Source organism: Ovis canadensis, chromosome 26 (assembly GCF_042477335.2).
Source record: "Ovis canadensis isolate MfBH-ARS-UI-01 breed Bighorn chromosome 26, ARS-UI_OviCan_v2, whole genome shotgun sequence".
NCBI lineage: Eukaryota > Metazoa > Chordata > Mammalia > Artiodactyla > Bovidae > Ovis > Ovis canadensis.
Genome location: NC_091270.1, coordinates 32,485,844 through 32,513,169, shown reverse-complemented (window position 1 = coordinate 32,513,169; position 27,326 = coordinate 32,485,844). Strand labels below are relative to the sequence as shown.

General features: G+C 38.2%; 1 long non-coding RNA gene across 1 annotated transcript in view; it reads left to right on the top strand.

Moving 5' to 3' along the window:
- Window positions 1–12,710, top strand: part of LOC138431097 (uncharacterized) — a 349,361-nt gene extending 336,651 nt beyond the window's left edge. Inside the window, exons 5-7 of the long non-coding RNA XR_011253529.1 lie at window positions 4,376–4,416; window positions 11,775–11,976; window positions 12,426–12,710. This is a non-coding gene — a long non-coding RNA (uncharacterized lncRNA). The remainder of the gene's footprint in view (window positions 1–4,375; window positions 4,417–11,774; window positions 11,977–12,425) is intronic.
- The last annotated feature ends 14,616 nt before the right edge of the window (window positions 12,711–27,326 follow it).

Here is a 27,326-nt window from a genome sequence, read left to right as displayed (position 1 = left end):
TTGCCCTGACTCATTCCCATCACTAGTCTTTTCCAGTGAACTGGCTCCTCACATCAGGTGGCCAAAGGATTGGAGCTTCATCTTCAGCATCAGTCCTTCCAACGAATATTCAGGGTTGATTTCCTTTAGGGTGGACTGGTTTTCTCTCCTTACTGTCCAAAGGACTCTCAAGAGTTTTCTCCAGCACCACAGTTCAAAAGCATCTGTTCTTCGGTGCTCTGCCTTCTTTATGGTCCAACTTTTACATCCGTGCATGACTACTGGAAACACCATAGCCTTGACTATACAGACTTTTGTTGGCAAAGTGATGTCTTTGCTTTTCAATACACTGTCTAGGTTTGTCATAGCCTTCCTGCCAAGTAGCAGTCATCTAATTTCATGGCAGCATCACCATCTTCAGTGATTTTAGAACCCAAGGAAAGGAAATCTGGCATTGCTTCTACTTTTTCCCCTTCTATTTGCCATGAAGTGATGGGTCCAGATGCCATGATCTTAGTTTTTTTTAATATTGAGTTTTAAGCTGGCTTCTTTCACTCTCTTCTTTCACCCTCTTTAAGAAGCTGTTTATTTCCTCTTCGCTTTCTGCCTTTAGAGTTTTATTATCTGCATATCTAAGGTTGTTGATATTTCTCCCAGCAGTCTTGATTCTAGCTTGATTTTAGCTATCCTAGAATTTCACATGATATACTCTGCATATAAGTTAAATAAGCAGGGGGACAAAATACAGCCTTGATGTACTGCTTTCCTGATTTGGAACCCGTCCATTGTTCCATGTCTGGTTCTAACTGTTGTTTCTTGACCTGCATACCAGTTTCTCAGGAGACAGGTAAGGTGGTCTGGTATTCCCATCTCTTGAAGAATTTCCCACAATTTTCTTGTGATCCTCACAGTCAATGACTTTCACATAGTCAATGAAGCAGAACTAGATGTTTTTCTGGAATTCCCTTGATTTTCTATGATCCAGTGAATGCTGGTGATTTGATCTCTGGTTTCTCTTTTCTAAACCCAGCTTGTACATCTAGAAGTTTTCTGTTCACGTACTGCTGAAGCCTAGCTTCAAGGATTTTGAGCATTATCTTGCTAGCATGTGAAATGAGTGCAATTATGCGGTCGTCTGAACATTCTTTGGCACTGTTCTTCTTTGGGATTGGAATGAAAACTGACCAGACTATGCCTAATGCTTGTAACCAGTTATTCACTTAATAGTATATCATGTACATATTAACAGTTGCTTTGTAAACAAGTTTATTTGTGCCATTTTTAAAGAGTCTGCCCATTAGCAATCTCATCTGACGTTTGTCTCTGTGTCTGATTGTCTTCACTCCGCATGACACTCTCTCGGCCTAGCTGCATTCCTCCACCTCTCCTCTCGTCACCCTGATCCAAACCACAGGTACATTTTGCCTGGATTGTTCCTTCACTTCTGTCCTATTGTCCACTTTTACCCCTTTTTAACCTTCTCAACCATGAAGGCACAAAAATAATTTCTTTAATGTAAATCCTACCTTAGGAGCAAGACACTTCCCACTAAAGTCTTTCAGTGGCTTTCTGTGACTGAGAGAGCCCTGCACGGCTTGGGCCCTGCTTTCCTTTCTAGCCACCCCATTTCCCCAGCCACTGACCTCTGTTCCGCCCATACACCACACTTTCCAATCTTAAGACCTTCAGAGTTTCTATTGTCTTTTCATATGACTGGATCTTCCTCATCCGCTGTCTGAGTTGAACCCTAATCTCTATAAAGGGCTCTCCACATCATCTGAAATGTAATCTTTTTTTTTTTTTAATTTTTTTAAATTTTTATTTTACTTTACAGTACTGAAATGTAATCTTTTTTTAAAAAATAATTTTATTTATTTATTTATGGCAAAGGAAATGGCAACCCACTCCAGTGTTCTTGCCTCGAGACTCCCATGGACAGAGGATCCTGGCGGGCTACAGTCCATGGGGTCTCGAAAGTCATACATGACTTAGCGACTTGACTGCCGCCACCACCATTTATGGCTGTGCTGGGGTGCTCTCAGGCACAGGCTTTCTGCAGTGGCCTCAGGTGGGGCTACTCTAGTCGAGGTGCTTGGGTTTCTTGCCGCGGTGGCTTCTCTCACTGTGGGGCACAGGCTCTGTGGCACGCGGGTTTCAGTGGTTGCAGCAGATGGGCTCAGCAGTTGCGGCTTACGGGTTCTAGAGGCTAGGCTCAATAGCTAGGCTGCACAGGCTCAGTTGCTCCTCAGTACGTGGGATCTTCCCAGACCAGGGATCGAACCCATGTCTCCTGCCTTGGCAGGCAGATTCTTATCCACTGAGCCACCACAGAAACCATCCGAATCATCTTAGAGTAAGTCCTTCAGTATTTTTTTTTTCCCTGTATTTTTAAAGATATGATTATTATAAAATAAGGACCCAGAAATACCATTTTGTTCTTTGTAGCGCTTTTCACAGTCTGGATTTTATTTTACTTATGTGATTACTTGCTTGTCTTCCCCATGAATGTGTGAATCAAGAGTGAGGATCTGTTCAAATTGGATTCCTAATACTAAACACACTGCCTGTCATCTAGATGATAAGCCAGAAATATTCTGGAGTGAATCAATAAATGCATGGAAGAATGAAACTTGGAATTGAACTAAAATATCAACAGTGCTAAAATCACAAATTTCCTTTCTTGGTGCTTAGTACGTAAATGTAATGGTGGATCTTTCAACAGCCACAATCCTGGGATGGAGTTCTCCTCAAAGTCATAGTATGGAAAAATATAGGGAGTAAAATATTTCCATGGGAAGAAAAACATAGACCATGTATAACAAGGTTGCCACAAATTTCTGGCTGTTTCAGAAGGAATTGGCAGCCTCCAGTTGAAGCCAAGCCAAGGATAGTAAATAGGGTGTGGTGATATATCTCAGAGACTGTGTACATTGGCAGAGTCAGAGGAAGACAGTTTTTCATCTGCTGCTTCTACCGTATTTGGGCTCAAGATAGTATCATTAGTCTTTTTCTTCCTTTCAAGAATGACACAATTTACAAGAAAACTTGTTTTTTATTTCTAAAAATAAGCTGTAATTTTATATTCTTCACAATTTAATAAGGTGTGAATTAATAGTCCCTTAAAATGATGTCGTAATTTGGACGTTTATTAAACACACCAGTTTTAATATTTAAATTTACAACAAAATCACTGTTATAATGAAAACACCCAGGCTTAGCTTACCCTGGCATTGTAAAAGAGGACAAACGAGTAATATGTATTTTTAATGTTAAATAAGTGAATAATTTAATATTAAAAATACGTCTTACTAGTTTGGGTAAACTCCGGGAGTTGGTGATGGACAGGGAGGCCTGCCGTGCTGCAATTCATGGGGTCGCAAAGAGTTGGAGATGACTGAGCGACTGAACTGAAAGTGACTAATCTTTGGTAGCTCATTTTGGAGACAAGTCTAGGTTTCTTCTTAAAGGGAGGAATTTTAGTCTCACCTCGGACTTTATTCCTTTTCACTGGGGTTTCAATTTCATTTCCAAAACTTCATCTTGACGCTGCTGATTGGACTATGACAGATGTAAGAATTAAACCTTTATTTTGTTAAATAACTGAGATTTTTGGCTCAGTGTCTTTATAAAAGTTAGCCTTTCCCAACTAATACATCTGTAAAACCACAATTTTCTAACGATTGGTTAAAAGTTGTGGCTATCTGTTGTTTTAATTATATGATTATGTTAGGTACAGGCATACTTTATCTTATTGTACTTTGCTTTATAGTGCTTCAAAGGTATGTTTTTTGTTCCCCTTACAAATTGAAGATTTATGATAACCTTGCATCAAGCAGTCTAATCTTGCAATTTTTCCAACAGCATTTGCTCACTTCCTGTCTTTTTGTCAAATTTTGATTATTCTTGAGATACTTCAAACTTTTTTATTTTCATTGTATTTGTTATGATCTGTGAATGGTGATCTTTGATGTTACTGGGGCAAAAAGATTACAGTTTGATGAAGGCTCAGATGATGGTAGCATTTTTTAGCAATGAAGTATTGTTATTTTTTAACTTTTTATTTTATATGGAGTGTAGCTGATTAGCAATGTTGTGATAGTTTCAGGTGAACAGCAAAGGAACTCAGCCATACATATACATGTATCCATTCTCCCCCAAACTCACCGCCCATCCAGCCTGCCACATAACATAGAATTCCCTGTGCTCTACAGTAGGTGCTTGTTAGTTATCCATTTTAAATGTAGCAGTGTGTACAATTCCATCCCAAACTCCCTACCTATCCCTTCCCCTCATCTTTCCCCCTACTAGCAACCATGTGTTCACTCTCTAAAGTCTGGGAGTCTGTTTCCCTTTTGCAAACAAGTTCATTTGTATCTCTTCTTTTTATTGTCTGCAGATAAGGATGTCATACGATATTTCTCCTCTGACTTGAGCAAAGTGAGTATATTTAAGCTTGTACTTGTTCTTTTTAAGACGTAATGCTATTGTATACTTGATAGACTACAGTATAGTGTAAACATAACTTTTATATGCACTGGGAAACCAGGACATGTGTGTGACTCACTCTGTTTTGATATTCACGTTAGTTTGGTGATCTGGAACTTAACCCACAATATCTCTGAGGTACACCTGCCTGTACTATCCTCTGCACGTTATATAAATTTTCTTATTTAAATAAAAATATTTAAGTACTTTTTGTATTTGCCAGTTTTTGGTATCATTTTAGTATTAACTGCTTTATTTGAAGGAATACACTTTTTAAAGTCAGGCCAACGTAGGTTTAAATTCTGGTTCTATCGTCACCTCTGGCTTTGTTGAGATGTAGGCAATTAAAATGCCTTTCTGAGCCTGTGTCTCTGTTTCTACACAAAGGGCCCGTTAATGCCTAACATACTTGGTTCTGGTAGGAATTAATTGAATATTCTATGTAGTACCCTTAAGGTATTAAGGACCTGACAATAAAGAGTGACTTAAAAATATTCCCTGTGGCTCAGATGGTAAAGAATTGGCCTGTAATGGGAAAGACCCAGGTTTGATCCCTGGGTTGGGAAGATCCCCTGGAGAAGGGACTGGCAACCCACTCCAGTATTCTTGCCTGGAGAATCCCATGAGCAGAGGAGCCTGGCGGACTGCACTCCATGGGGTCGCAAAGAGTCGGACACGACTAAGTGACTATGCTTTTAAAAAAAATATATATGATAGCATATAGATGGTAAAGCAATACCTACACTTCTTTACTTCTTAGAATATCTATCAATCATCATGAGAAGAAAATGAATAAGGAAAAAATATGCCAGAAAGTTTTTTTTAATCTTATTTTTTATTGGCAGTTCTGGGTCTTTGTTACTGCTCGGGCTTTTCCCTAGTTGGGACAAGCAGGGGCTACTCTAGTTGCCGTGCGTGAGCTTCTCATTGTGGTGGCTTCTCTTGTTGTGGAACACAGGCGCAGTAGTCGTGGCGCGCACACACTTAGCTGCTCCTCCGCATGTGGGATCTTCCTGGATCAGGGATGGAACCCATGTCTCCTGCATTGGCAGGCGGATTCTTACCTGCCAGGCCACCAGGGAAACCCCAGAAGGCTTTCATTAAAGCATATTTTGATCAGTTTATAAGAAGAATCTGTTGAATCAAAAGTGCTTACCAGACCAATTAACATGAAAATGCTGATATGTCAGTAAGCTTTACAATGTTAAGATCGTGCTATACAGTCTCCCCTGATGCTGGGAAAGATCGAAGACGGGCGGAGAAGGGGACAACAGAGGCCGAGATGGTTGGATGGCATCACCAACTCAATGGACATGAGTTTACTCAAGCTCCGGGAATTGGTGATGGACTGGGAGGCCTGGCGTGCTGCAGTCCATGGCGTTGCAAACAGTCGGACACGACTGAGCGACTGAACTAAACTGATACAGTCTACAGTTGTGAACATATCAGAACAGCAATAAAATAGTCAAGGGCATCCTTTTGATTTTAGGGAGAATTCCCTTATTTACAATTATATAGCTTAAAGAGGAATTCCAATATTTAATGACAAATTAGAGGACAAACAAGGAAATTCACAAATTACAAGAATGAAATAGTTAACATCAACATTTAGGAAAAAATATTTTCCACTATTATTTACAAATCATAGATACAATTTTTGTGTTTCAGTTCATTTTTTAGTGATTAAAACAATCAAACTATTTTAAAAATCCTGTAAACATTTTTAAAGCATAAAATATTACAAAATCTCATGACATAAAAATCAAACATTCTTCTGTAGTAATTGTTCATATTTTAAATGCATGCAGAGCACTGAATATTTGCTTTTAAGTGCAGAATACCTTTTAAGACTCTGGAGAAGCATGCTGCTACACATATTTTATTTTATCCAATTAGTCCAGAGCATTCATCTTATACCTCTTCATTGACTTCTTCTTTGAGAAACTTATCTGATGGGCACTGAAGTTTTCCTTTCATCTTAAAAAAAAAGCACATGCAGATTTTTAAATTAAATGTTAATATTATCATTAGTTCTATAATAATCAGAGATCAAAAGTAACCCCTCTCTCTTTTTCTCTCCTTTCTCTTCTCTGGATAAAATCAAGAGGATATCTTATTAAAATCATCTTAAGGGTATCTTATTAAATACCCTCTTATAGATGTACCCAGTTAGATACTCACAATAAGATTGATTTTAATTGTATTTATAAACAAGAATAATTTTGTTTCTCATGAAGTTCTCACTGGGTACTTTAGCAATTCTGAATCTGAAGAATAGTCATCCTGATCATTACTTATACTCTTGGACTAGACCTAAAAGTCCCCATTTTATCATAGTGGAAGGAGGCAAGAAGGGGGGCAAGGAGCCTTTAAACAACAGCAGAAACAGAAGCAGATCCACAAATCAGCATTTTAGCAGGAGGTGACCCTCACTTGCCCATAATGACTCTGAGCAGCCACTCTAAGACTCAAGGGAAGAAGGCACAGGGAGAGATTTAGGAATTATGGTCTGGATAGTACAAGTTCTTCCATCTAGTGACAGAATCTCAAAGGAGCTCATAGCAACTTCTATCTCTGTACCTCCTTATGGGACACTCTAGACACTGCCTGAAAAACTTTTCCCAAAACAGTACTATTTATTTAAAAAGTAGACACTTTATGCAGTCACCCAAACCCCTACAAATGAAATTTCCATTGATAGTTTTTCCAGGTGGTATGATGGATTCATGTGTTTTACACAATCACTCAGAACTATTTTTTATTTTTATCTTTTTGCTTTTAATTATTGATGCATCTAGAACAAAGTTAGCAACTACATGGTTAGTCAATTTCAGATTATAAGTTCTGGGAGATACACATTGCATATACAGATTAAAAAGGCATCAAAATAAGTAACATCAAAACGAAGTATATTTCAGAATGTTTTTCACTGCAATGGCTCTTCTAGTACAATCAAGAGATTTTTAACAGTCTCTTCACTAAAAGAATTCAAGATTTTTGATTTGTGCTTAGCAATGAAAAGGGCTTCCCTGGTAGCTCAGCTGGTAAAGAATCCACCTGCAGTGCAGGAGACCCTGGTTCAATTCCTGGGTTGGGAAGATCTGCTGGAGCAGGGATAGGCTACCCACTCCAGTATTCTTGGGCTTCCCTTGTGGCTCAGCTGGTAAAGAATCCACCTGCAATGCAGGAGACCTGGATTCGATCCCTGGGTTGGGAAGATCCCCTGGAGAAGGGAAAGACTACCCACTCCAGTATTCTGGCCTGGAGAATTCCATGGACTATATAGTCCATGGGGTTGCAAAGAGTCGGACACAACTGAGAGACTTTCACTAGCAATGAAAAGCTTCTCAGAAACCTTTATTACCAAAAATACAAAACCAACTGAAAAAAATTTTTTTTTAAATCTTTAGATGATTTTTAGCCACCCACCCCAAAGCCACTGAGCTTAATTTTAATGACTTGAAGGGATGAGAGATTATGTATATCATACAAGTTTCTTGGTTCATTTTGGATTGCTATGGCACAAATGCCATAAACAGTTTCTCACAGTTCTGTAAGCTGGTAAGTGCAGGATGAAAAAAAACACTGATGAATTTGGTATCTAGTGAGGACCCTTCCCGAATTGTGGATGGCCATCTTCACGCTGTCACCTTCCAAGGTGGAGCTGTCGTTTTTGATTTTCTTATAAGGGCACTAATCCCATTTATGGAGACTCTACCCTCATGACCTCACCACCTCCCAAAGCCCCCACCTCCTAATACCATAACCTCGGGGGGTTAGGATTTCAACATGTACATTTCTGACAGACAAACATTCAGTACATTGTAGCAAGGTTGTGGACTGGGTCAGATATGGAATTTTAAATTTACCCTGAATGAGATATAGGGGAATCTAAATGTATCGAAATTGGAATAAACTATAAAAGAAGCAGACTCAGAAAAAAAAAAATTGTTTCTAACAGATGAGGCTTTAGGAGACTCAGAGGTTTCTCTCCTTCCTAGCCCATAGGAATTGTGTGACATCACTTTCCACCCAGCACAAACCCTGTATCTGTGAACCATCGCCACCACCGCAACTTCCTTAGGGGAGATGGCTGCAGACCTAAAAGAAGGAAGCAAGGCACGCACTCAGGGCATAAGTGTGGAGCACATATTAGCACAGTGTGTTTAAGGAGCTGGGAGGGTTTATCATTCAATCATTCAACAGGGGTTTATGCAGGTCTTATGTGTGCCACGCTGGATGCTGGATGCTGGGTATAATGGTGAACCAGTTGGACACAGGCTCTATATGCAAGAAAGTACTGTCTGTGTGTGCCCTGGTGGGGAAGAAAGATATATTGCTAATCACACGGCAGATCTGAAAAACTCCAGATATGAACAACAGTATGACAAAAAGATAAAGGTACTCTAAGAGTATGTATCAGGGAGACTGATGTAGCCAGAGTGGTAGGGAAAAGACCTTGGAGGGAAAGAGAGCTCAACTGAGAGCTAAAGAATGAGCAGGAACTAAGTATGTGAGAAAAGGAGAGTAGTACCTTCCAGACAGATAGAACATTGTGTGCAGACCCTGGGGCAAGCCATGGTCCAAGGGAGTCTGGATAGCTAGAGCGAGGAAGGAGAGCACATGTGGTCTGGGATGTAGCTACGGTGGTAAATCCATGGATCATGCTCAGATTTGTTTTTACCCCACTGTCAGTACAGATCCATGAAAGCATTTTAATGGGGGAGTGGGCAGAGTCAAATGTTTTTATTCAGAAATTACCACACTGGATACTGAATAGAGATTGCCTAGAAGCTTTGATAAATACAAACTACCAAACACTGATATATAGATATATATTTACATATATACACACATATATTTCAAATTATATATATATATATATATATATATCAATGTTTAGTACAAAATGGATTGCCTAGTCATTACATGTTGCCTTTCAAATTATATATTTCAAATTCAACTTCTTTGGCCTAGAAGAATCAGATTTTACTTCTTGATAGATATACCCACATACCTGAAACTCTGACAGTTTATTCAGTTGTTGTTTGTTTTTTTTTAGTGACTAAATATGACACACATTTTTGTTCATGATATTTAAGAAAAAAAGATCCCAGAAAGTATATGTATACCTACCATTATCAAAAGACAATCATTGTTTTAACTTTCAGACTTAAGGTTTTGACGAAACCAAACGTACACTCTATATGAGCAAAACTGATCTTTTAAGGATAAATTCAAGAAACACCAATTGGTCTAATACCTTGAACTTTCCTCTAATACCCAGGCCTTGTCCTGACCCAGGGCCTTGGAAGATGCTATTCCCTCTTCCTAGAAGAGACATATCAACAGTATAATATTTGCTGAATGAAGGAATGAGTCAAGGATTTCCCTGGTGGTCCAGTAGCTAAGACTGCACGCTCCCAGTGCAGGGGGCCTGGGTTCGATCCGTGGTCAGGGCACTAGATCCCACATGCTGTAACAAAGACTTCACATGCTGTAGCTAAAGATCCCACATGCCACATCTAAAACCCAGCACAGCCAAATAAATAGACATTTTTTTAAAAAAATGAATCAGTCAGGATCTTCTTAAGGATGTAGACTATACTAAGTATTCACTTTCCCGAAGTAGCTATAATACATGGTATCAGCATATAGATTTGAATTCCTAGTGCAGTGGTCTCCGCTGGGAGCATTTTCCCCCAGAGGGGACAGTTTGCAGCGTCTGAAGATCTCTTTGGTCCTTATAACTGATGGCGTGCCATCAGCAGCCATGGGTGCTGATAAACCTCCCATAATGCACAGGACAGAACTCACAACGAACAACTTCTGGTCCCAAATGTCAGTAGTGCTGGGGTTGAAAACCTTGCTTTAATACATTTTCATTAGGAGAAGTCAGTTTTAGTAGCTCTACTGGGCCTTTGAGTCTGTCACATTACATAAAACGCCTATTTAAGTAATACAGGGACAGTGAATCCTCTTGATTAAAGACTACTGTCATATCCCCAGGGATTGTGTATTATTTTCATCAGAGTCAATGGCCCTAGTCCACAACTTTGGAACCAAGATTCCCCTGTTGGTGAGTATCTTGCTTACTTCCTCACAATGCTAACATGAACCCTGCCTTTCCGTTTGTTTTTCCAATGGTAAAATGACCAGTGATCTCCAAAGCTGAAGGCAGCTCTCTGGACCAAAGTGAGACCCTCTTCCTCCTCTACCACTTGACTAAACTCCTTTTTCATGATAGCTAAGATTCAGCCAGTTATGGAGACATAGTTCCTTCTACTGAAGTTCACCATAAATTTCAAGAGGATTAGGAGTATATTGCCTGTTTGTGAAAATCAAGAATCTGTGGAATTTTCAATACATGCACACACACACATATTAACAAACTTCTTATACAAAACTACAAGACCACAAGGCCTTGCTATATAAAATACCCAGATATCCATTTTATGAGACTAATATGAACCTGAAAGATGCTTTGATTCATTTAAAAAAAAAAAAAAGTGTAAGTGAAATGGTCATATTCACCCAGGAAATGACCTGAATGGAAGGTGAAGTATTTGTTACCTGATTTGGGTAATTTAGGAAATACTTAGAAAAATAAGAAAATGTGCTTCCTTAGCTTATTTTTTAATTCCTTTCTCTCCCCTCAATATTTGTAACTCTCTGCAGACATGCGGTCAGGCTAATACTGACATTTGCCGTAAAGTGGCCCCACACTTTCCTTTTCAGGCTGTAGGAGGTTAGTGAGTACTTTCTGACCTAGTGAGTTTTCTAACTCCTAGAAAACTCCTGCCTTAGAAGAGTACTTTGATTTAGTGCTTCAGGTAACAGCCATGCACTAGATGTTTTATGTTTTAGAGGACGGAAATGTCTAAACTATTATGTTCCAACTTTAGTAAGATAAAAAGAATTTCCTTTCTAGTGAAAAACACGTTTCTGCATAAAATAATTGGCTCTCACGGAAATTACCATTCAAAGACCTAGGAAGCAGAGAATCAGTCATAAGACTGGAATAGTTAAAAAAGAGGCTGTTGAAAGGACAATTGATTTATAATGCTTCGACTGGAGGTGGAAGTTTATGGACAGGACCCTTTCTGTCCTGTATTTTCCCAGTGACGGGGCATTTGCAGACTAGCCGAGTGTTACTGAGTTGAAGAATCCGACTGACCTGACATTCCGGGGAATTCTGATGTGGGGTAGGCACTGGATAGCCTAGCGATGACATCTTGAGGACCTCTCCTCCAGCTCTCCTGGAAGCAAAAGCAGATTCTGAAACTGTCAGTTCATTTCCCTTGGTTTAGGAGGATCTGGGTTGGGAGCTGGGATCTCAGACGTGTACTGGCCTGGAGGACTTGCCCCGGGACAGCCTGGCTCCAGGAAGGCTCAGGAGTGGGTGCAGGCCCATGTGGGGCCATGCCACTCTTAAACTACACGCAGAGAACTTCCAGCGTCAAGAATTCTCCAGGGCAGCGTTGAAGCAGTTACATACCATCCGTTTTACAGGTATGCATTCCAGTGTTACCAATAGCAGAGCTCCCTTTATTTTAACTTTTATACTGGAGTATAGCTGACTAACAGTGTCGAGATAGTTTCAGGTGGGCAGCGAAGGGACTCAGCCATACACACATAGGTATCCAAACTCCTCTCCCACCCAGGCTGCCACATAACATCGAGCAGAGTTCCCTTTGCTATATAGTAGGTCCTTGTTGGTTATCCATTTTAAATATAGCAGTGTATACATGTCAATCCCAAACTCCCTCTCTCTTCTTCCCTGATGACCGTAAGTTCATTCTCTTAGTCTATGAGTCCATTTCTGTTTTGTAAATAAGTTCATTTGAGTCATTTCTTTTTAGACTCTGCATATCAGGGATATCATACAATTTTTCTCCTTCAGAGCTCCCTTTAAAGCTACTGATTCCCCCAAATTAAATATTTATCTCTTTGAATCCTAGATGCAGGCTATTTGAATCTCTAATGCAAGGGCTTTAAGAGAATGGAGGTACTTGTACCTTTTATTGTAACTTCTGGGGCTTTATAATTATACATATTCTTTAAATATGGCATCATTGACTCAATGGATATGAGTTTGAGCAAACTCTGGAGATACAGGAGGACAGGGAAGCCTGGCATCCTGCAGTCCATGGGGCTGCAGAGAGTCGGATAGGACAGAGACGGAACAAATATTCTTTAAAAATAAAAACTATTGTATCGTGACAGTTTTAAAATATACAGAAAAATAGAAAGAATACCGCAAAGAAGACTTATACACTTACCATCCAGATTCAACACCTGTAAACCTTTTGCCTTTTCTGTTAATCTATAGGTTTTATTTGTGTTGTTTTAGTCATTGAGTCATGCCCGACTCTCTTGCAACCCCAGGGACTGTAGCCCACCAGGCTCCTTAGTCCATGGGGATTCTCCTAGCAAGAATACTACAGTGGGTTGCCATTTCCTTCTCCAGATCGTCTTCCCAAACCAGGGATGGAACCGGCATCTCCCGCACTGCAGACAGATTCTTTTCCACTGAGCCACCTGGGAAGCCCAATCTAGATGTATACTCTCTATACAAATTTATACTTGTATCATTGCTTATACTTAACTTTTTGACTGTAACACTTAAAATAATTTACATATATCATGATTCTTTCCCCCAAATTCTTTAGTGTGAGAAGAAATGCTCTCCGTATGATCACAGTAGCATGATTGTATCTAACATCAACAATAATTCCCTAATAAAATCAGATACCCAGTCTATTGGTCTACATTCCAATTCTCCCACATATCTGTTCATGAGGATTCAATCATAAGGGACTCAATACATTTGTTATGTCTCTAAGTCTTTCTAAGTCAAGTAGTTTTTACCACTTTTAATTTCTGCCCCTGCTATTAACTTCTTTACAACATCAGACCAGATGTCCTATAGAATGTTTTACATTCTGCATTTGTCTGGGTGTGTTTTCATCACATAATTTATATTTCTGTATCACCTATATTTTCTATAAGTTGAAACTTAAAACTAACGTCATGGTTAGACACAAGTTAAACACTTTTGTGAAAAAAATAGTTCATGGGAAAATCAGAATTTCTTGTTGCATTTAATTTACAGAATGTCTGTTTTGTTTGCAAGTAAGTAGTACCACTAGATTAATTCCATTAGTCAGATCTTTCACCACAAAGGTATGTTTTCTCTTTTTCAGTTAAATAATCTGTGGGGAGACATTCAACATTACGTGAGTATTTTGGTTACCAACATTTCACCAGAAATGTTCACAGCCATTGAAGTTTCTTCCTTTAGCTGTTTCATTAAGATTAGCAGTGATTTTTTTTTACATTTATTATTATCCTATAAATAAGTTAAAAAAAATTTTTTTATCAACTAGGGCCACTTTTTAAAAATTCTTGCATCTATAGTTCTTGTTGAAAAAACAAGACATTATATCTTGGTCTCATCTTTTTTTTTGGACTGTGCTGGATCTTCATTGTTTCGAGGGCTTTTCTCTAGTTGTGATTAGCAGGGGCTACTCTCGTAGTCATAGTGTGCAGGCTTTGAAGTGTGATGGCTTCCTTTGTTGTGGAGCATGGGCTCTGGAGCATTCACACTTCAGTAGCTGTGGCACGTGGGTTCAGGAGTTGCGGCTCCTGGGCTCCAGAGCACAGGCTCAGTAGTTAGCTGCTCCGTGGAATGCAGGATCTTCCGGCCAGCCTCAAACATGGCCTCCTGCATTGTTTTCATCTTTTAATTACCAGTTTTCAAAAGTAAGGAATTTGTATATTCGTCATCTCCAGAGGTGATCAATGAGTTTGTTTGATTTATAGTCTCTTTGCTTAGCCTTACTATTAACTCGATGTATATTTATGTAATGGATTCCAATGAATTATAGTTATTATTGGTGTTTGAACGCTCCCAATTTGGATCAGGAGGAGTCGCTCTAGACTGGCAACTGTGTCCTTTTAACAAAATCTGTTTATCCTTGAATACTTTCCTTCTCAGAATATGGAGGAGCCTGGCAGGCTGCAGTCCATAGGGTCACTGAGGGTCGGACACGACTGAATGACTTCACTTTAACTTTTCACTTTCATGCATTAGAGAAGGAAATGGCAACCCACTCCAGTGTTCTTGCCTGGAGAATCCGACGGACGGGGGAGCCCGGTGGGCTGCCGTCTATGGGGTCGCACAGGGTCGGACACGACTGAAGCGACTTAGCAGCATGGTGGTAAAGGTTTGGCAGTCACCATTCCCTTCCACTTCTTTGCTTCTTCCTTTGGAATCAGCCATTTCCTGTGTCTCTGATTCCTTCAGTGTGAAGAATAATTAGAAAATGAAAACTGGATGTGAGAAGTGCTGGTTTCCACAAGGAATATTATTGTTTTTGGATGGAGAGGGCTAGAAAATATATCTTGTAAAAGTATATTTTTATTTGATATTTTCAACTTTTTAACATTACATGGTTTTAAATTTGTATGCATTTTTAAAAATTTGTATGCATATATCTCTTTTTCCATATTATTGCAACTCTTGGATCTTAAACAATAATTACTATGAAGACAAAGAAACTGAGATAATTTTAAGGTTCCTCAGCATTTTTAAACTTAGAATATATCTCTAAGAGTAAACAGAGTATGTAGTATGTTCTAACATCATTCTGATGTGAATACTCATATTTCAAAAAGTTTCTCAGTGCTCCATATGTTTCATTTGTCCTATAAAAACCATCTTTTTATACTTCCTTTCTCTTGTTTTAGTGTAGACCTTTTAGTAGCTTCCAGTTAACCTCTAGTATGAAGTCTGATTGAATTTGGTTCTTCTCACCTTTTTCCCTCCATTTCTGCATCTCTCACTACCTGTAAAGCAAGAGTCCTCCCTCCAATAAAAGAAGACTTTCGTTCTCTGACACTCCAATCCGGATGCCACTCCAATCCGGATCCTTTGATTACTTCCTCACTTTCAGAACTAATCCATCATCTTCCTCTAAAATTAAGAGGATCTTCTCTAGTAATACCAGAAATTATATAGTTTGAAAGACACTTGATCATACTTTTATGCTGTTTAAGAATAGTTCTACAGTAGAGAAAGTGGGAGGAATTTGGCTAAAATTATGCCAATTGAGTGACTAGTTTGATCAAACCCTCAAAATAATGGCTGGGCTCTCTGTTTCTTTCTGCCTGGCACTGTGGGCTCTTTTTTGCAATCTTTGAGCATTGTGGGAAATAATTTCATAATGCATTTTTGCCCATTAGAAGATCTGTAGTGTTTTTCACCATGATTTTGGGTATTTTCTTTCTGTAATAACTTTGACCCTCTCCCAATATTCATCATTTACTTAATAAATGGTCTATTTCTCACACAATGATTTAGGGGGAAATTTTGTGAAGCAGAAATTTTGCAGTGCTCCACGTAAAGTTCTGCTGTTTCCATAAACTCCACTAGTAGTCTGTCCTGATTCTTGTGACAAATTGACTTTTTACTTCATTCTAAGACTCAGCAACAAGATAATACGATGTTAAAAATGACTTTAATTTACCTGAGAATGTTATCAAAGTATGCTGCATATCCAAGAGTCACATTTTTAAAATAATGAGAGCACAGTTATTAGACAAGAGTATTTAATGAAATTTGTACCGATGTAGATCCTCTAGCACTTGAACAAAATACTGTAAAACACTGACTTAATGTCTCCTGTGTGATACTTTGCATTTTATTTTATTTAATCTCGAGGTGTATACTTTTGACAACAAGAACTCTAGACGGAATAAATATTAACTAAAGAGAAACTGAATTGCAGTAAGTTTGCAAGGAAATGTAAGTATACAGAATTTAACTGCATGCAAAATCTTTAACTCTACTGGTTTTCAAGTGGATACTGTTGTGCTTCATCCTACGCAATATTTCACTTCCTGTGTGCATTTTAAGGGCATCTCATTTTAAAGAAAGCAAACAGAATAGCGTGGAGGAGAACATATAGAAATGTTGTTTAATGCTGGGTGTTATGAAGCTCTTTACACTGACCATGAAGATTTATCACTAGTGAAAAGGATCAGCATTATTTGTAGGTTCACCTTAATACTGAAATCCAAGAGCAAGATGTGAAGCTCAGACTCACAGATTCTTTTTAAAATCTGAAGTTCAGTTTTTCTTTGGGATAAATATTAACTGTATAGACAGAGGAACCCTATGGAGGAGACTGAAGATCACAGAGAGAACTAGACATTAAAAGTGTAGCAAAGCAAAAGAGAAGAAATGAATTAGATTCCAAAATACTATCATAATGTTTTTCAGCTACTGAAGAACAGAAGTAGTAATGTTTCCAGATACAGACATCTTAAATAAGAGCATGTGGATATGTGACAGCTGTGGCAGTCAGATAAGAAAAGCATCGTGAAACAGGAGAGAAGTCATTTTCCTGCAACTTATTTATAGTCACCAGGGCTATAAAGGTACCGGGATAAGGGGGGTGGGAAAATCAATCCCAGCCTGCGAGAGAAAAACTCAGTACTGATTTTGTAAACATTATACATTGAAACTGTGATACCATTATTCCCCTTCATTTCCTACTGTTCTTAGATATAAATCGGCCTAGTGAAGAATTCTCATTGATGCCAAGATGCATTTCTTGGTAGTTGTCAAATGTTGTGAGACAGCTGTAAAGCTGCTAAGAGTAATTCAATTTTAGCAGATTCTAATGACGTTTGTGTTGACAGAATAACATTCATGGCATGCAGCCGGACGGAGCCTCATGGAGATCTAATAACCTTCTGGCCTAATATGAATGCCTATTATATCTCCCTAAAGAAGCAAGGAGAGTTATTTGAAACAATGTACAGAAACACACTGTCCTCTGTTTCTGAAATTTCCACTGGGCAACCAGCCCAGATATCAGTCCGGTTACAAAGTACTGCACACTTTAAATAGGAAAAACAAAATCTAACTATAGACCAGCAAATTGTTGGAGCATCTTTAAACTCTTTTCTCTCCCTAAGAATTCTGAGAACAGTTACAAGAGCAAGAGAAGGGGGAGAAAGAGAAACTTTTTTTTTTTTTTTTGCCCTTCCATGAAGGAGAGGCTATGAAATCATAGGGAAAAAATGTTCTGACAAAATACAGTGTATAATCTTTTCAAAATACCCTGGATGGCCCTTTACCCTGAGTGCTTCAACTGTGAAAATAATATGACTTAAAAATTGTAAAATGCATCTTTTAAGAATTCAACTTTTAAAGCAGATTAGTTACAACACTGTGGCTCTTATTCCCACAGCATCCCTGAGGGGCTTAGCTTACTTTCTCACGGAAAAAGCAATGCTGTGTATTACAACTCCTAGAAAGAACTTGGCCTGCTCTTGAAATAGCTACGTAGTATTCCCCAAATAAGAACTTTATGACTCTGGGAATCCCAGGGTCACAAATCTCACCCCCAGGGTCCGTAGTCCCACGCCAGCTTGCTGCTTCTCCTTTGAGGGAAGTCAGTGACTTGATGCTGCCCTGAACGCCAGTCTTTCTGCAAGGTGACCCAGAGGCCTTGTGAATCAGAATGAAGTGGTGTTTGAAGAGGTCAGCAGGAGTGGAAAGAATAGAGAAGAAAATCAAAGTGAAAGTCAAAAGAAAACCCATTGATTCTGGAGCATGCAAAATCCTAAATATAGAAAAACTAGGAAAACTTAATTTCTTTCTACAGCTATTGCTGTGAACCAAAATGCATTTTCTGCTCATTCTTTTAAAGGGTCTGTTAAATCATCCAGCCTTAGAGATCTTCCTTTATCATGTATTTTTCTCCCCATGTTATACAGCTAGAGTGCTTGGAGTATAACTTAAGTGAAAATAAATTCAGTAAGACTCGATCTCCCTGCCTGAGGCATATACCTCATTTGCTCTGTTCACCTGGCACTTGTCACACACTGCCTTATTGCCTGAGTTTATAGATTTGTCTGTGTCTGTCTTATTTCCCTTAATAAGGCATAAAATTCTTGAGCACAAGGACCCCGTCTTATTCAACTTGTCTCCTTTAAAGGTGACAGATCCTGAAGGAGGACCTGAGGTGGTAAGGTAAACTGCAGCCACCATAGCACAGCCCGCAGAAAACAAAATCACATCTCAGAGAAATGCCCTCATCTTCTCCTTCTCAGACACTGATGACTATTTCTACAGAAGAGCAGGAATATCCTAACAGAAAACTGGGTGGATGTGGCCATGGTAATGGATTCCATTTTTAGAAAAAAAAAAGAAAAACAGGTTAACATTTTTAATGTACCTTTGCTCTTCTTTCCCAAAATAAATTGTATATTTAACCTCAGGGCTGCAGGGGGACAACCATAGTTATGCATGTTTGGAAGTAAAGATAAATTTCTTCTATAATAGGTCTAATATTTCTTCCCCTCCATTCAACTGGGAAGTAGAAGAAAAGGATACTTAAACTTGTTTGTGAAGAATGCATGTCATTCCTCCAGCATTTCTAGAGTAACTGCACTAACTGCATCTATTCCAGGTAAAGGCTTGGTCTTTTCAATTACGACTCATGCCACCCTCTCATTGGTATATACATAGCATGCATGTGGTTCACCTTATAGGTAAAAAAATGTTTTACCTGTTTATGCATTTCTATTCCACTTTGTTCTAAAAAGGAGTTCTGGCAACTGAGTAATTTACAATAGAATGATTCTATAGATTTTTCCATAAGTCTGTTGAATGGGCTCCCCAACAACACTACCATATGCAATTTCTTTGGTGGAATGTGAAAGCCTAGACAATAAAAAGCAAACAAAGTTATTAGATGTAATTTTAAAAGGGTTCAATTTGGAAAAATACGTAATGAGACGCAAAACAGAAATATTGAAAATAGTCAGCACTTAACTAGGGAACCCTAGATAGGCATGAACGTTGAAAAAGGAGAGTGACATCACATACGTCGCTCTTCGTGTTGTCATAAAGCCAGGCCAAACAATAAGAAAAAAGCCTGTAGACAGTAATTTGGCCTGAGTCAGAGGAAAATCTCCATCATCCATGAAGATTTTTTCAATGCTGTTTATCTAATTCTGTGAATATTGACAGATTTGTTTAAAGAAACACAATAATACAGGAAAGAAGCTAGAGGGAACTTGGCAGTAAGCAAAATATGTCAACTTCTGTGCCAAATTATGTTGCCGATGCTCTTTAAACGAGAGGCCCAGAATTACTATTAAGTGATAATTAAAAGGAAAACCATATGCTCAGGGCCAGCTTGGTTTACTGAGGGAGCGTAAATTTTGCCTTGTACTTCATACATTTATCAGTGATTTCTATTATATAGTGGACTAACCCAGGTGAACATATAAGCTTTAATTGATTTTTTTTAAAAGTCAGTCTATGCTAATTAACTTCCTATTTCTCTTGCCACAGATTTAATCATTAATTCATCATGAGTCACTACATAACATTATAAAGACATTTTATTTGATTATTGTAAATCCATATGTTGAAAGAAAATTAAATCTAGCAGTTTTTCAGCAAACAAAAGAAGAGAAACAATAGAGCCTTTAAAATGATCTCTCTGAAAAGGTATAACCAGATTGGAGAAATTGTAGACTTCTTTCCCTAGAGTTAATGTCAGTCTATACAACAGATTATCTCATACAGCAGCTTTGGCTCATACAGTTATGATAAACCCAGAAGACAGTGGGGAAGTCACCATGTTAGCCCATTCTCGCTAGAAATATTTGGCTTCTACAATACTTTGTCCACTTATGGATCAGTTCAGTCACTCAGACTTCAGCACGCCAGGTTTCCCTGTCCATCACCAATTCCCGGAGCTTGTTCAAACTCATGTTCATCGAGTTGGTGATGCCATCCAACCATCTTATCCTCTGTTGTCCCCTTCTCCTCCTGCCTTCAATCTTTCCCAGCATTAGGAACTTTTCAAATGAGTCAGTTCTTCACATCAGGTGGCCAAAGTATTGGAGTTTCAGCTCCAGCCTCAGTCCTTCCAATGAATATTCAGGGTTGATTTTCTTTAGGATTGACTGATTTGATCTCCTTGCCATCCAAGGGACTCTCAGAGAGTCTTCTCCAACACCACAGTTCAAAAGCATCAATTCTCTGGTGGTCAGCTTTCTTTTATAACCAATTTATATGCCATTTTGCCATATGCTATTTTCATAGATGCACTTAAAAAGCTTTTTTAAAAAGTATCATGGTATTTTTAATCTGGACCATTTTTAAAGTCTTTATTGAATTTGTTACAATATTTCTTCTGTTTTATGCTTTGTTTTTTTGGCCACGAGGCATGTGGGATCTTAGCTCCCCAACCAGGGATTGAACCCTCACCCCTGCATTGGAATGTGGAGTCTTTAACCACTGGACCACCAGGGAAGTCCCATTACCCTGATACTTTTGATCCTAAAGTTATTGGAACTATATTTCAAGGCCCAGTTCACTGTACCATGAGCCCAGCGCACAGGAGTAGACAGACTAAAGAGGCCCTAATTACTCTCCTTTAATTCTCCAAGCACATCAGAGTAACTCCAGGACCTAGTGTCACAAAGGAAAGTAAACTGTGGCTTTCTGCTTCAGGTGGGTGTGTGAGCACAACCCTGGAGAGCTCTCCATTGTGGGGAAAGTTGGAAGGCTGTGATCTGGGTGTTCTGCAAACTCCCCACTTCTAAGATTTATATTTTGTTTTACAAATGAAAGTTTATTTTATTAAAGAAAAAAAAAAAAAGGCAGTGCAGCTCTGCTTGGGCTTGTTAAAAGGCTGTGTGCATTCCACAGTGGCTACAGAGAATGAATGCAGAAATCAGAGCCCTGGGGTTATTTGCCTGAAAGGATCTGGAGAAATACAAAACTGCTTTCATAAAAGTCTTTCTAGAGATCAGACTGCTGTGATTAGGATGTGAAAATTGAGGGGTTTGCTTTCTAATATTTCCCTTTCCATGCTCCCTTCTGGGTCATGACAATTAATTGGCCTACTTGGGGCTGAGTGCAGCTAGCTCTGTGATAACTGCTAAAAAACCTATCATGGAGTCAAAATAACTCCTTGGGAATTTCACTTTTCTGTCAATGAGAGACTCCAGGACAAATACTTAATCTGTATCTGATACATTCTTTCCAGTTACCTTTACAGAATGAATGACTGAAGGGTCCACATGTTCGCAGAGGCTTTTTTCAAAGTTTGTGCGTAAAAAAAAAAAAAAATGTATGCAGTCTGAGTTTGTATTATTAAACACTGGAGTGGCAAAATCTTTTTAGAGCTATAGTATTGAGTCTCGCTGACTTTCATCTAGTTTGCCCATGACCAAAGAGATCCGTGTGGATTAAGGCAATAATTCAATCTGAATGTTTGCTTTGTATTTTAAAAACAAATGAAATGTTGAACAGTTGTCAGGTGTTAGCTTGATCTTTATTGTAACTCTTTGCTAAGATTACGAGGATTACACTGAGCACTTGAGGTAAGATTTGAATAGTGGCAAATACCAGGATACTGTTATCTGGTTTCAGCATCAGTCAAAGAAGTATTAAATAATCAGATAATGTCTCTGCGCTCTCAAAACACGAAATCCTTTTATGCTAATCCACACATGCTACCAATCAGGAGGCAACCACAGAAACTACACAGAAAACAGTATATGTGCTTCTATTCACAGATCCTATATTCAATATAAATTAGGAATTAAGATACTCTGTTCTGATTCATCCACGCATCTTACCTTTAGGCAAGAAAAAATACCCACAGGTTGCAGGCTCTCCCCTGGCCTCCAAAACTCACTGTGAGATCTCCATTCTTGCTTCCAGTGATTCCTTCCTGTTTTTCACCTATCTTTAATCCAACTTAAAAAAGGAAAATATAGTTGTTATTAGTGTCATGATGTTTTGAATCTATACCTTCAAAATGATTTTATCTAATCCATTCACTTTATAGATAAGAAAACTGAACCTAATAGAATTATACTTCATTTTTAGTAGGAATCAAAACTTCTGATCCACAGCTCACTTATATCTTCATTACACCAAATTAGTTTTGGAAATTTATTGTCTGCTCTCTAAATCATTGTCTTTGGAGAGGAAAACACTTAGAATTTTTTAACAAAGCTCTAGAACATTGCGTTCCATTTTCTTTTGATGATATGGGTGTCATTATGCACATTTCTGGGCTTCCCTGGTGGCTCAGATAGTAAAGAACCTGCCTGCAGTGCAGGAGATCAGGGTTCTATCCCTGGGTCCAGAAGATCTCCTGGAGAAGGAAGTCTGAGAAGCAAGGATTCTAAGCATACCAAGAAGCCAACATATTTAATATACAGTTGACCCTTGGACAACACAGGTTTGAACTGTGCAGGTCCACTTATATTACAGATTTTTTCAATAAGTATATTGGAAAATTTTTTGATTTGTGACAATTTGAAAAAACTCTCAGATGAGCCTTGTGGCTTAGAAATATCGAAAAATTTAAGAAAAAATTAATATGATATGAATGCATAAAATAAATGTAAATAGTAGGCTGTCCTTTCATAGACAGGTATGTAATATTTAATATGAAATGATGAAATTACCAGACAAAAATTTTAAAACTATATCTTTAAGAACTTAAAGGAAAAGGTGACCTAATAAGTAAATCTATGAGGAGTCTCAGCATAGCAATTAAATCTATTATAAAGAATCAAATGGAAAAGTCTGGAATTGAAAAGTATGCAATCTGAAATAAAAATTCATCAGATGAACTTCACAGCAGATTGGCAACCACAGAAGAAAGGACAATGAAATTAAAGATAAAAAATTAGAAATTATCCAACCTGAAGAACAGAGAATAGAATATTTTTTTTTAATGCAGTTACTTGTGGAATGACATTAGGCAGTATAACATTTCATGTATGTTTTTTGCCAGAGAGAGCATTTCTTCATATTTGTTAAAAACCATTATAACCCAGATCCAAGAATTTCAGCAAACCCAGAAGAAGATTACAGCAAAGACAACCGCAACTAGGTGCATCTAATCAAGCTGCTGCTGCTGCTAAGTCACTTCAGTCGTGTCCGACTCTGTGCGACCCCATAGACGGCAGCCCACCAGGCTCTGCCGTCCCTGGGATTCTCCAGGCAAGAACACTGGAGTGGGTTGCCATTTCCTTCTCCAATGCAGGAAAGTGAAGAGTGAAAGTGAAGTCGCTCAGTCGTGTCCGACTCCTAGTGACCCCATGGACTGCAGCCCACCAGGCTCCTCTGTCCATGGGATTCTCCAGGCAAGAGTACTGGAGTGGGTTGCCATTGCCTTCCCCAATCAAGCTCCTGCATATAAAAAATCAAGCTGCTGCATATCAAAAATAAACAAAGTATCTTAAAAGTTGTCAGAAGAAAAGACAAGTTTTGTACAGAGGAAAAACGATTTAATTGAAAGCTTCTCATCGAAAACAATGAAGCCCGGAAGACAATGAAATGGCATTTTTAAAGGGTTTTTAAAAGAAAAGAAAAAAAAAACCGGCCAGAATCATAATACTTTTTTTTCTAGCAGAAGTATCCTTCAAAATATGAGTTAAATCAATTCAGATAAAAACCAGAGAGAACTTAGAGCTAGTGACTCTTCACTGTAAGAAGTAGTAAAGGGATTTTTCAGAATAAAGAGAAATAACACCCAAGGAAAACTAGGCAAGAAAGAATAGCATATACATGAAACGATAAATATATGAGTAAATATAAAAGATTTAAGATAAATTTGTGTACTAATTCAGGGACTCACTGTCACGGCGTTCTCTGTCTCTGCCCCTCAAATTTTGATAATTCTGGTTACCTACCCTCGTCTTCAGAGTACCATGAAGCTCTACTGTCTTCTTCGGCTGTTGCCCTGAGGGAATAAACCAAGGTAATGCCCGATTTCTTTTTCTCAAGTACTTTCTGTGTCCTTGTTCTCTGATATATTCAAAGAGTTGTTTTTTTAATATTTTCTCAAGGTTTCATATAGTTATCAGCAGGAGGGTTAACCTTATAAGCTACTCAGTCATGGCTGAAACAGTGTCAGCCAAGCAATCTTTAAGGAGAAAACCAAAGCTAACAACCTTAACTCTGTATTTCAAGACATGAAGCTATAGCAGTTAATACAATACGACTTAATGCAAGCAGAAAAAATACACAAATGGAACATAAGAGTCCAGAATAGACACACGTAGATGGAATTAAACTTACCACAAAGATGGCACTTCATCTCAGAGGAAATGTACAGACCTTTTGAAAACTGATAGAGGGGAAATTGGAAATATATATATATATAATATATATAAAATCTCTATACCTGATTCACATTATATGCAAGAAGCAGCGTAGGTAAATTGTAGATCTAAATGTTAACTGTAAAATAATAAGGTTTCTTAAAGTAAATATAGGAGCATATTTGAAATTATCTTGGTTTAGGCAAAGACTACTTAAACTAAACATGAAATGCATTAAACAGGAAGATATTTTAGAATTACTCTATTCTGTTCAACACCAATAAACGTGAAGCCACAGGGCAAAAATTGTCTTTGGTTTTTGTTTTGTTTTTGCCACAGTTAAGGATAGAGATAGGACTTAACACTTACCAGAATTAAATATAATGTATTTCAATTTAAGAAACTGCAGTAATAAGTGTTGTCAAGGTCATGTAGCAACAATATCTCCCGTATTTTTGATAAGGAGAGTAAATTCGTGTTGTGGAAACCACCCACAACACTAATCACAACCCACAATGCTCCAGAGTCTTAAAAAAAACGAAAGCAGCAAACAACCTCCTCCATACAAAATAAACAGAAGTAATAAGAGAGGCTGAGGGGCTGCTTGCAAGAGTGAGCTGAGTGGCTCTGCCTCACTTCTCCTAGCCAGAATGATCCAGAGCTAAATGGCATGGAAGTGCCGAGAGCCAAGAAGCAATGCTGCTTTCAGAGACAGGATGGGAGTTGGGTGGGAGAACTCAAAGGGATAAGATACAAAGGAACAAATAAATCGAATGCAAATATTAGTGAAACTCCTAAAACTCAGAAATTCTATTTCTAATATATGCCTTAAAAAAGTATGTTTATTAAAAGGTATGTTCAAGAATATATATAGTTGGACTTGACTGGCGGTCCGGTGGTGACAACTTCATCTTCCAGTGCTGGGGGTGCAGGTGCAATCCCTGGTAGGGGTGCTTGCCTCATAGCCGAAAAACTAAAACATAAAACAGAAGCAAAATTGTGACAGGACTTTAAAAATGGTCCTCATCAAACAGTCTTCAAAAAAAGTATTTATATTATTTGTAATAGCCAAAAGTATAATCAACCAGATGCACATCAGTCATCTAACAGATAATTAGATTTTCAGAGAGTTATACAAAAGAATACCATCCAACAAAGAAAATGGGCAAAATCATGCCATTCACTATAACATGGATGGATCTCATAAACATAACATTGAGCAAAAGATGACAGAGAAAATCGAGAATAAAGAGCATTTATATTTTATATGCAGATCAAAACAGAAAAAAGTAAATCAATGATGTTAGAGGCCAGGAGAGTGGTTATTTGGGGAGGGAATCAGAGACTGGGGAAAAGCATAAAGGAAACATCTAAGGTTCTGATATTTTTGACCTGAATAAAGGATACAGAAGTGTTTCACATGAACAGTCTTTGAGCCCTACTTTGTGGTTTGTATGTTTGTTTATAAGCACACTGCGCGTTGATACAAGAAGCAGCCTATTAAACATGCGGTTTGGTAGAACAGAAGGTGTAGGTACCATGATGAATTGGCAAGAGCAAGCAACTACAGCAAGGTTATAAAGAGAATTGTTTTGAATTGGGTTTTTCTAGGGTAACAGCTTTCAAACAGTTTTAAAGCCCGCAAACTCACATTGTGTGTGTGTTTGTGTTTATACTTCAGTTCAGTTCAGTTCAGTCGCTCAGTCGTGTCCAACTCTTTGCGACCCCATGAATCGCAGCACGCCAGGCCTCCCTGTCCATCACCAACTCCCGGAGTTCACCCAGACTCACGTCCATCTTACTTAGGTATATATAAAATGTGAAAGAGACCTTTCACAAAATAGTACCACACCAATAGCCAAACACTCTGGTGCCTTTTATTCTAGTTACTTTTTTAGTTATCTTCCTCAGTCTGAAAAAGAACATCTGCAAAAAACTATGGTTAATATCATATTTATTAGAGAAAGCTTAAATGCGTTTTCTGTGAATTTGGGAGTATGATTAAGATGCTCACTAACAGCACTACCAATTAGCATAGTACCAGAGGCCTTACCCAGTTCACTTAAGCAAGAAAAATAAAATTAAAAGACTGGAAAGAAAGTAAACTTAAATCATGGCAGGATTATAGAAAATCCAACGCTTGGTGGAGATTGTCTTCAAAGCCAAGACTGTCCAATTTTCTAGTTTATCATTTTAATTAATAATTGATAATATATTTTCAATTAATGAGAAAACAGCATGTGTTTAATACATACACATTTTTGGAGATAGGTACAGATATTGCATGAGAGTGAGATTCAAAATTCTAAGTGCAGGTAAGCTTTGAACCAAAACTGTAAATTATTATAACATGCTTTTAACATCTGAAATCATTATAGTTTAAAATCTCTTTATCAAATTTTCATACAAACTACTTCTTTGAATAAGTTTCTTATTATGCAGACTTAGTATACTGTTACGGAACTATTAAATATAATAATTTAAATGCCCAATGAATGCCGAACAAAGTTAGCTTAACTGTGCTAGGAATTAATAGGTAAGTTATCAAATGCCAAGTACAGACTTAAGTACTGTGAAGAAGGCAAATACTTTCTAAAGCTTGTCTTTCCATCTTTAGCTCTATTCTGCCTTTCATTGTCATGTTATCAAGAAATTAGGTGTGTATGGGTATTTGTGTGAGTGTGTGTGTGTGTTCTGCA